The sequence below is a fragment of the Carex rostrata genome, chromosome 3, assembly GCF_964058835.1.
Source record: "Carex rostrata chromosome 3, lpCarRost1.2, whole genome shotgun sequence".
Classification (NCBI taxonomy): Eukaryota; Viridiplantae; Streptophyta; class Magnoliopsida; order Poales; family Cyperaceae; genus Carex; species Carex rostrata.
The window spans coordinates 12,529,898-12,536,660 of record NC_135920.1 but is presented as its reverse complement, the minus strand read 5'-3'; positions in this window follow the sequence as shown (position 1 = coordinate 12,536,660).

Below are 6,763 nucleotides of genomic sequence, written 5' to 3'. Positions count from 1 at the left end.
ATGTAGGAGGAAAACAACAAGGGTTAAAATGTTTGACATATTTCAATTAGAGAACAAAATGACCATTACAACTCAAATTAAAGGTCTAACAGAAAACTATTATGTTTGTCATAATTTGTGATGTTGGTAAAATTGCAAATGATTTCTTTAGAAGGTGTGAGAGTCTTTTGGGATCCAATTGATCAAACAGTTTTAATGGTTGCAATAAGTTTGAGAAATGTGGTATCTTGTGTAGCTATGGATTGAATGAATATTAAATTGTTGCCTATAAAATGTGTTGGAAAGTGAACCGATGAAGCAGGAATTTGCATAGTTCATGACAAAAATGAATGTATGATTATTAACAATAAGCTAGATTCTTCTCAACGAAATTTTGATATTTGTTAGAAATTTTCAAACATAGCAACAAATGCATCAGCGTTTGAACAAATATTGTTATTTTTACATAGTGTATTGGATCAAGTTGAGAAACAAGTTGATGATAAAATGCAAAACATTCCAAACACATTAAAAACTGATGGTAATTCCTCACCTTCAACTAATATGATAAAAAATGTTGATTCAAAATCCACTCGATTTAAAGAAAAATAAAATGGAAGAAAAGAAAGTAAACAACACCAGAGTTGGGTTGAAAATCTATCCAAGTAAAAGTTTCTAACAAGCAGTCCCTCTAGCAAAATGTCTCTATAATTAAATTGTCAAGTATCTCACACAAGGTAATTTGATGGTGTCAGACCTTATGCCAATAGAAGGTATCACAACTAACAAGGAAGAACAAAGAGTTTGTCTAATTACTGGAAATGCTCTAAACGATAATATGAGAATGGTTCATAGGTTCGAAGGTGATAAGAGCATCAAGGGTCTGCCTCTTCACCTCCATTACTTGATTGGGAGAAACAACGAAAGGCGAGGGGAGAGAGGCGGTGAAGGAGGAGAGAGACCTGACTAACGAAGCAAATTTGAGAAAGAGAATTTTGAGGAGGAAGATGAGAGCGATAGGTGGCAAGGAAATATGACATTTTTTTTTGGTGAAGGGTTTTTGTGTGAAGCGAACATGAAAGAAAAAAGTCGGTCAGAGGTAGTGATTGTGGACAACATTATTAAAGAGGAAAACAATTCTGATCTGTTGGATTAAATGAAAGGTAGAGATTGATTAACTTAATTTTTGAGATATCTGATATGATACATATTCCTTCGTGGGGTGGATCAAAATGCTAAAACTTGACATATATTTATGGTTCTTAATTCTGCATGAGTGTGTTTAAATGCATAAAAGTATCACTATTTAAAAATAGTGGCATATTATTGTTTGAATATAATTTTAATATTATTTTTCTCTGGTTTAATATTTTTTGGCTAATTCATTTTTTATAAAAATAACTAAATTAGTATTCTTTAAATTAATATTAGTCTGAATAACAAATTCAAATAACAATTGTACTATTCTTAATAACACAAAACCAACATTTTTCCTACAATATTTAGATTAATAATTATCTTATATTATTCTCGTATACTAATTTAAATAGCATTATTATACTATTTCCTTTTTCCATTCCATGAGGCACCCCATGATTTTAGGATATACACTTTGTCGCAACTATAGTAATAATATTCACATTTAATTCGCAAATTAAATATTTTTGAGCAACCAACATATTAATTAGCATTTAATTTGGTGATTCGCGAATTATACTCAAATTTTTGAATTTTTTTCTATTAATCGCATTTTGTTCAGAAAAAATCATCACTTCGTCATTTCTCTTCCAAAATCAACTTCGTTGATTTCCCACAAACTCTAGTTTATGTCTTTTTGAAATCTACAATGACGAGAAAAAATAAGAAAGTGTCGTAAGTTGTAACCTCAATCTCAAGCTCTTGGCGGTGACCTCTTTCTTTCTCTTTTGATTCTTTATATTTGGTATTAAAAAAAATACTTAAATCACATGTGGTGCATCGTCAAATTCACAGTTAAACTGAATATTTAATGTCTTTTGATTCTTTCTATTCACGAATAAAAAAATGCCTCAACTAAGTCTTACTTTAGGTCTTTAACTCAATAAGAAATCTTACAGAAATCGAATAATGTCTCAACAAACCTTGTATAACAAATAATGTCTGGTAAATCCTGAAAATCGAATGAATTAATTTTTAAGTCATATTTGTAGGAAATTTTCAATCAGATAGTAGAAACTGAAAACTTGTATTATATCTTACCACCAAATGCATTTTGTGTAACTGCTTCAATTTTGATTTTGTATATTTCTGACTTGATCAAGTTTTTCAAATTCAGATATTTTGTATAAAAATATGTACTAAATTATTTTTTTTTATTTTTGTTTCTTTTTGTAGAGATGCCAAGAGAGAAAAACGAACTCTGCTAGTATATTTCAAGGAAGACCGGCAAGGTGGCACTGTACACGTTATGTTATATAAAGTTTACAGATGGAGTAACTAGAATGCAATATCATTTTATAAAGATAGATTGTAAAGATATTAAGACATACACAAAGGTACCTCAGACAGTTACAGAATTAGCATTGAAGGGAATACATGAATTATAAGCCAACAATAAGAAAAAGGTTGATGGGGTTTCATCCCAATAGTCTTGTTGGGTCCGAACTACAACTTGAAAATGAGATTTATATTGGACACAAGGTAAAAAACTTAACTCAAAGAACCATCTCGTCTATGGTAAAAAAAAGTTGTAAATAAGCACAAAAAAATATTATTTTTTACATTGTGAATGATGATTTGTCTTTCAATTTGTTGAGGTCTCCTTACTTTCCCGAAGCTGTTAGGATCATTGCTCGAGCTGGATCTGGTTATGAACCACCTAGTAGTGAGTTAGCTCGAACAAAATTGTTGGCAAATTGAAAGATGAAGTCACATTATATGTTCAGTCTATTAAAGAGCCTTAGAGTACATCTGGGGTTACTATCATGTCTGATTCATGGACAGACTCTAAAAATAGGTCGTACTTGAATCTATTGGTGAGTTGTCCCAAAGGGATTGTGTTTCTCAAGTTTTTTTGTACTGTTGGGAATTAAAAAAAAATGCTCAATATATTTTTCAAGTTCATATCAGCTGTGATGGAAGATATTCGAGCAGAAAAGGTAGTGCAATTTGTCTTTGATAATACTTCTAATTATATATCTGCTAGTAGGATGATTGAGGGAAAGTATCCTACCATATTTTGGGTAAATTATGATGCGCACTGTATTAATCTCATTTTCAAGGAGAATGATTGGATCAATAGAGTATGTTCAGTGTTAGAGCATGCAAGAATTTTTTTTAATGTGTTATTGCAACTTACATGTGAATAAATCCTTAACATTGCAAGATGCTGTAACTTTTTTTTAAAATCAAATTACAAACTCTTAACATCAACTTTTTTTTAAATTCTAACCATATCACAATTCAAGTTTGAATATTACCAAAATGTAAAAGATACAAACTTAATTTTGATTTATCGCAGATCGCATCACAATTTATTCTCGTTGTGAACTAATTCATTCAAATCAAAGATACAAACTGCAACATGGTACAAACTGAGTATAAATATTGCTAAAATAATACAAACCAACTTTCATAAATTAGTTTACATGCCTTCAACGATTTCTGTTGTGCTTTTGCATATTCTCCCACAAAACATTTCTAATACATGTTCGAAACAAATCTCCAAGTCGTGTTTCATTAAGTCTCGTGGTTACTCCAGATTGCTCAACATCTTCATCATCTTCTCAATCATCTAGGACCTCTTGTTCCTCATCCAATTAAATGCACTTTCGATTTCAATCTCATTTTGACGCTTGATAAAATTATGCAAAATGCAACATGCTAAACGATTAGGCATTGATTCCTGCATTTATAAGGATGCATAATTATCAAAATCTCGAATCTCATTTTCAAAACTCCAAATGTCTTTTGGACAACATTACAAAGTTGTGCATGGCGATTATTAAATAGATCTTTCGGGATTTGATATTGATTTTGTGCACGTGTTTGTTGAAATTGTGCTAAATAATAAATATGACCACGATATGGGCAAAGCAAGCTACCAGTATTGGCATAACCTGAATCAGCGAGGTAGTACCTTCCATAAAGTCATCATCATATATTACTAAATGCAAAACCTTCATATCTGCAACTGAACCCTCCCAACCAACAGACACAGAGACAAAATTCATGTCAAAATCAACTGCAGCCATGACATTTTGAGATACAAAATTCTTCATGTTAATGTATTTTTGATGTTTTTTTTTTCTTTACAAAAGCAAGTATATGAGTGCCATCAATGGCACCTAAAGCATCTTACATTGAAAATTACATCATTAGTCATGCAAGAATACATTTGTTAATTAAATTATAAAACCAAACACCTTAAAGGACACATCTTAAATGGAAAGGAACTTGTGTCATTTCCAATAAAATCATGTCTATGTGCATCAGCTCCATGCAATTTGATGTCCTCATTCCTCATTTCAATTATACTCCATAAAACGTTATGGAATGTTCGATGAACTGTGTTGAGAGAACATTGAAAATTGTAGCTTACAGTTCTCATATTTGAGGCATGTCCAACTATGTGTAAGAACATGCCAACTTGTTCTTCTATTATCACTTCATCGGTTTTGACGATGCCTTTTATCAATATTGCTTCACATAGAGCTAAAAATTTGGTTTTGTTCATTTCAAGATAACTATAGGGTACTGTCGAGGGTTTATTTAATATGTCGTTTATATAATCAGCTCCTGACATTGACCTCTTATTACATTGCTCTTTTGAGGAAGATGATGCCGAACTAATTTGAGTGGTATTAAGAAGTATGGCATTCATAAAAACTCATGATTCGTCATCGTCATCTAAAGAATGTAATAGTTCATTGAATCTAAATCCATCCATGGTTTATGATCTGCAATTTTTTTCATAAAATTAAGTTATCTAACATAACATTTAATTAAGGAAGTTTAAATGGCACTAAATTTCTGTTTATGTTGGTACTAAACCACTAGATTCGATACAAATCGGTTTGAGACGCTTCACTAAAAGTGCATACCGGTACCAACAACTGTATTAATTAAAATTTATCAATTATATTAACTAGTTTATTTAAGTTGAAAATCAAATGATATTCAAGAAATGACAAAAGAATCTAAAATCTAATGGTCATACTTGCATAAAATTCTCAAATGGACAAAAAAATTAATAAAGTGCAAAAAAAATATTGAATCCAAGAAAACCAAAAGACGCTAAATACCACATTAGATTTTTGGATTTGAAACTAACGCATGAAGAGAGACGACAACATTTACTCTTCAAATACTCATATTATTTATTCAAATCAAAAAAAGAAAACAACAAAACTACAAAATGTAGAGAAATGTCGTTAGGAGGAGGAGATGGAGAGAGCGTCTCGGTGCGAACAAGGTGGAGCTGTCGAATTGGATTTTTGATTGTTAGATCGCCACCAATTTACGCTGGAGAGAATCATCTATTTTCTTTCTCATGTCTAGGGAGTTGTCTCTAAGAAAAGAAGAAGATAATAAAATATTGAAAAAGTATGTGAAGCTCTTTAAGGAGCTGATCTACCGAGGGTAATTGTCAAAAGATACACAAATTTGATTTCTAAGGAGGTGCAAAGGAGGGTCAATTTTTGAGAGGAGGGTGCTTCCTTAAGAAAATATGTTAAGGAGATAATTTAAGCCTCTCTAAGGTATACCGGTTTGGCCAGCTTAGAACCTTAAGAAAGGCTAAGGAAGCTAAATCCATCCTGCCAAGCAGGTACATGAGACATTGAAACCCTCCGCTTTATTATTATAATTATCAATTAATTTGAATTTGTAACGTAAGGCATCAATAACATTTAGCTAAAAATTGGCAGAATTCTTATTTACGTCTTTCTTTTTTTGAAAGATAACGGTAAATATCATATCACCTTCGAGGGTTTGTATATGTTATTTTCTTAAAAATAAAATAGGGACTTACTATTTTAACTCGGAACATCCGATCGGATGGACCAAAATTGAACCGATTTGAAATTCAAATGAATATTTTTTTGAGAAAATTTAAAGGGATTTTGTAATGTAAATCTCATTGGTTCGTTTTCAATCGCACGATCTTCCTAATTTCGATACCCAAAACCAACTCTTTTTTCCTTTCTTCTTTTAAGAAATAAAATAAGCAAAAATATAGATAAGTATCCCTCAGCTTTCATTAATTAAAAAAAAAAGATCTACAGTGAGTCAGCGACAATCCTACGTGGATATACAATGCTAGCTTTAATCCTACAGGTTGAAAGCTTGTACAAATAATCTTATAGCTCAAATAGTAAATTACGAGTTCAAATTTAACAAAATCCTACATCCAAAGAAATGAATGCATAGTTTGCAAAGAATTTTTTTTATAAACCATAATTAGAGAAAATATTTTTATGAAACCAATATGATGATTTTTTTTTACAAAGACCATAAGAATTGAAATGTCATTTCAGTCCAATTTTTTTTTTTTTGGAATGAAATGTCATTTCAATCCAAATTTTTTTTTTTGGACCGAAATATTTTCATAATTTTTCAACGTATTTTTTCCTCAAAATCTGTGAAAACGACTATCGAATTATCATTTCGATCCAAAAAAAAGGACCGAAATAATATCTCGGTTCTTATGATTTTTGTAAAAAAAATAAAACAATCAGTTTGATAAAATTTATTTTTTATTTATGGTTTCTAAAACAAATTCGTTTGTAAACCCACCATTTAATCC